This window comes from Limulus polyphemus, unplaced genomic scaffold (assembly GCF_000517525.1).
Source record: "Limulus polyphemus unplaced genomic scaffold, Limulus_polyphemus-2.1.2 Scaffold7649, whole genome shotgun sequence".
NCBI classification, from domain to species: Eukaryota; Metazoa; Arthropoda; class Merostomata; order Xiphosura; family Limulidae; genus Limulus; species Limulus polyphemus.
In genome coordinates, this window is record NW_013673259.1 from 5807 (window position 1) to 10588 (window position 4782).

Sequence of the window (4782 nt, forward strand, 5' to 3'; positions counted from 1 at the left end):
CTCACGCAACAATACATTAAGCTAACAATTCAAAACAATCTTTATAATAAAAGCTAAATAATAAAAAATAAAATTTAAAGTTGTAATAAAATTAGTTATATTAAACATTCCAATCAATACTGTAAAACAATGTTATATTATTTAGTAACAGTATAACATTCTTACATTAATCATTTAATATCAGTATAATATTCTGACGTTAATAATTTGATGTCAGTATAAGAATTTTGTTAATCATTTAATGTTAGTATTACATTCTTACAATAATCATTTGATGTCAGTATAACATTCTTACAATAATCATTTGATGTCAGTATAACATTCTTACATTATTTTATAGCAGAATAAATTCATCCAGTAATTAAAGGCATTATAACATTCTTACATTATTTTATAGCAGAATAAATTCATCCAGTAATTAAAGGCATTATAACATTCTTTCATTAATTATTTTAAAATATATGTGAGAAATTACTTGAACTTTCTTGTTAACATTTATTTAAAATCAACTTGTATAATATTTTGATCTAATGATAGCCACGAAGAAACTGATTTTGGGAACCACATTATTTAATGTTTTCTTCTTTATTAGCTTGCTAAGTCAGTAAATAATTTAAATGGAATTAGTGGACGTTGTTCATTTGTCTTTCCTCCAAGGTTACCTGTTTATTTCTGTATTGATCAGAGCCAACAATGAACAATTAAAACTGATTGTCCAGTCAATTAAGAATGACCTGTGTTCTCGAAACCCCATTCACGTCAATCTTGCTCTGCAGTGCATCACTAACATAGGTAGTAAGGAGATGGACGAAACTTTCGGACCTGAAATTCCAGAACTGCTAGTCTCTGGGTGAGTGCACTTTTCATTTAGCTTGAATTACAGTTTACAGGATGTAATTAAGTCTGGGAAAGCCAAAGATACATTTACAACAGAAGAACATAGCACACAAGCTTACAGATTAAGTATATTTTATACTGAGAAATTACAGCCAGGTTTTAGGTGTCAAACTCTAATACTCCTACTCTATGGATATCTTGGTCACACAGTTGAGTTACTTATGTTCAATTTATGATTTTTAAACCAAACCTTCATATGGCTCTGTACTGTCTGTAGCTTTCTATTAAAAACAGTTTTATTTCAGTTCATTTTAAGACATATAACATCTTAGTACTTCAATGCAAGTCAAAGGTTCAGTTCAGCAAATTACATAAAATATAAATTAAAAGAAATTATAATCAACTTTTTTTTTGTATTTCTGATATTATGAATTTTCTGCTTTAGAACTGGAAGAAAAAAATCTAGTAGGAGAGTCATAGGTTCATGCTTGAACATGTACGATATTTCATATCTGCATTTTAAAACTTGGCTTTTAAATAATTGGTCAGTAATTTGCCCTATTGGAAACATTTCTACAAGTTTTGCCTCGGTGTTCCATGAAAAGATGAATTTGTACTTAATTGGTCAAATCCTTGCAATAATAAACTTGTATGTAGTATCTGTCTAAATATTTAATGAAATGAGCAGTTTGTATGTTAACTGGTCTGTAATTTTCATCATTAGAACATGATTTAAAAGTTCAGTGTTTACTTGTCATACTAGCACTAAACAGTGTAAATAATTAGTATCCCAAGATACCCTAGAATACAATAGAGCATGTAGAGTCATCTGGATTTTATGCACTGGGACCCAAAGTAGCAAAAAGTTTCATTTTCTGTTCTCACTTCTCACAAAATTACAATTTTATGTTATTTAAGAAATAGTTTATATAGTCATCTATTTTAAATGAACTTTTCAATAAATCTTTGTAATGTTATGATATAGTTGTTTGTAGTTTTGTGAAACATACATGGTACAAGTATGTTTGTTATTCTGAGTTATAGTATTTGATGTTTGATTTAAATGAATAACAATACCATAATAATACAAATATTCATACAGTTAAGTCATTTGGTTCTTAACCAAAAATGGATTATTTTTCTTACCTTATAACTTTGTTTCTACTTGGATAATCTCAGGATAAAGATAGTGGTTGTTCAAGTACAAATTACCCTGTGTTACAATTATCTATTATCTTCTCCGTGTTATAATGTAACATGTTATAATTATCCGTCATTTTTGTTATAATTATTTGTTGTCTACCCTGTGTTCTAGTTGTGTAACTTGTTATAATTATCTGTCATCTGTATTAAAATACAGGGTAGAAAACAAAAAATTATAATTACTTGTTTTCTATCCTGTATTATAATTATCTGTTCTCTACCTTATGTAATAATTACTTGTTTTCTATCCTGTATTATAATTACTTGTTCTCTACCTTGTGTTATAATTACTTGTTTTCTATCCTGTGTTATAATTATTAGTTCTCAAGTTTCTTTTCGAAGAAACAAACATTGTTCAACTATTTCTTACTCTTTTTAAAAAAAAAAAAACGTTAACTAACTTTCAAGTTTTTGTAGTCATTTAAAATAAACTAAAACATTGAATTATTAAAATACTTAATTCATACTTTGATAAGGACAAAAAAAATCATCTTTAGTTTGGTATTTACAGTTTATGTTCTCCTTAGATTGTAACATCGTCATACACAGATCTGCAAGACTAACTATTATATTGTCCCTGCTCCCTGGCTATCTGTGAAGCTTTTGAGGTTTCTTCAGAATTATTCAGTACTTGGTGAGTTCTAATTATCTCATGTTGTCAACCTAATGTTTGTTTTCAGAATGTCATACCGTAGTAATTAGGATTGCTAGTAGTCTACAAAATCACTGGACAAAAGTTGCTTTTAGAAATATCCTCAGTGTAACTTGCACTTTGCTTAAATGTAGTTTCACAAGAGGTTGAATTAACGATTGGTATTTATCTTCATTGGTGCATATAGTTGTAAAGAAAGCTTCTCATTGATGAGGATCATTTAAAAAAAACTATTTTAATAGCTTCAAAAAAAGCTTTTCATTGTTACATATAGTTTTAAATAAAATTTGAGCCAAGTCTGCCTTATCAATTCCTTTTAGTGTTACATACTATTTTACTTAAGATGTTGCTGAGCTACTTCATACAGTTAAACCTAAGACTTTACAACCTCTTTTTCCACAATGGATGAAAATGTATGTGATGACCCTTGTTATACCTTGTATAACAGTTTTCACTAAGGTTACTTTTGCTTCCCTTCTCCAAGGGTCAATATTTGTGACAGGATGACAACTTATTGGCACTGAAGTCCGTTGGAAAGGTTTGCCTTGATGCCATAAGTTATTGCCATCTATTCTGTATAGAAATTGTATGTTCTACTTTTCAAAATGTATGCATTACGTGATTTTATAATTGTGAAGTAGGAGAACTTTGTATCATACTAAAAGGGATCAGTTTTAGGTGCCAGCTATTCTTGCATGTTATCACAGTTCAACTGGTCAAGGCTTGTATTCTTTGTGGTCTAGGCCTTGGAGATGTACAGGAGTAAGATGAGTGAGTCAAGAAGAACCTTCTGTAAAATTTACCATAGCAGATACACCTAAAACAGTCTGAAGCAGCTCAGCAACATCTGTAGTAAAATAGTATTTAATATTACAAAAAAGTGCTAAGGCAGAATTGGCTGAAATGAACAATTCACCTAAATCCTAAATTTCTGGCCCTTGAATCATACCTGCATTGCACATGTAGGTTGCATTTCAGGTATTTAATTTATTTTTACCTGTCACTTGCTCATAATTTATATACCATCTTCACATCATAGAAAACAATTATATTATTCCCGTTAATGTTTTTAAGTTTTTACTTTAAATGCACTTTAGTAGTAAAATTTTCTATTATAGCATACAAGATTTAATATGAAATAGTATATCTACAGTTTAGGTTTATTCTACAGTCATGTGTACTTTATGTTAATCACAAAAAAAAGTAGTAGATTCTTGGTTTTTCTGCTCACATTACACCACAGGTGTAATTAACAATAGAGTAAAATATGATGTAAAAAGTGTTAATTGTGGGGACTTGGTGGTTATAGAAATTGACTCTCAATCTGATGGTCATCGGATCAAAATCTGACACCACATAGGCTCATTTTAGCCATGGAAGCATTATAACATGATAGTCAATCCTACTATTAGTTAATATAGAGTAGCCCAAGAATTGGCAATGTGTGCTGCTAACCAGTTGCCTTTTCACTGTTCAACATTTCAAAATTAAGGATAACCACAGATAGTCTTAGTAGCTTGGCCTTAAAAAAACAAATACTTAATTGTGGGTAGATTTCATTTTCATGATGTTTTACCATTTCCTAGAGGATCCTGGAGTTCTAGGATGGTTGACAGTGTCTAGAAACCACTTTAAATTGAGCCCAAGAACCTCCAAAATCATTACTCCAAAAATGCTGTTCTGTTTGAAGCAATTAGCCTCATCATACACATGGACAGGTAAGAGTACTACTATTGTCCAGAAAATTCCTCAGTTCTTGAAAAAAGGACTGCATCTAAGGAAACGAATTATGTTCTTAACAGAAACTGATGATTTAGTTTTGTACTACTTTCTAAGGTCTGATATATAACCATTACAATTTTGAATATGTATGAACAAAATAATTTTCCTAAATAACTTGCATTTTGTATGTTTCTACCTGTTAGAAATTTGTAAAATATGATATAATACAACTTGATAAACTATACCACACACACACACACACACACACACACACACACACACACACACACACACACACACACACACACACACACACACACACACACACACACACACACACACACACACACACACACACACACACACAC

General features: G+C 30.2%; 1 long non-coding RNA gene across 10 annotated transcripts in view; it reads left to right on the plus strand.

The window, feature by feature from the left end:
- Positions 1-4782, plus strand: part of LOC106474756 — a 34924-nt gene that overhangs the window by 2424 nt on the left and 27718 nt on the right. For all 10 annotated transcript variants that reach the window (XR_001291767.2, XR_002614023.1, XR_002614021.1 and 7 more), the window contains 3 exons: positions 686-850; positions 2568-2674; positions 4279-4410. This is a non-coding gene — a long non-coding RNA (uncharacterized LOC106474756). The remainder of the gene's footprint in view (positions 1-685; positions 851-2567; positions 2675-4278; positions 4411-4782) is intronic.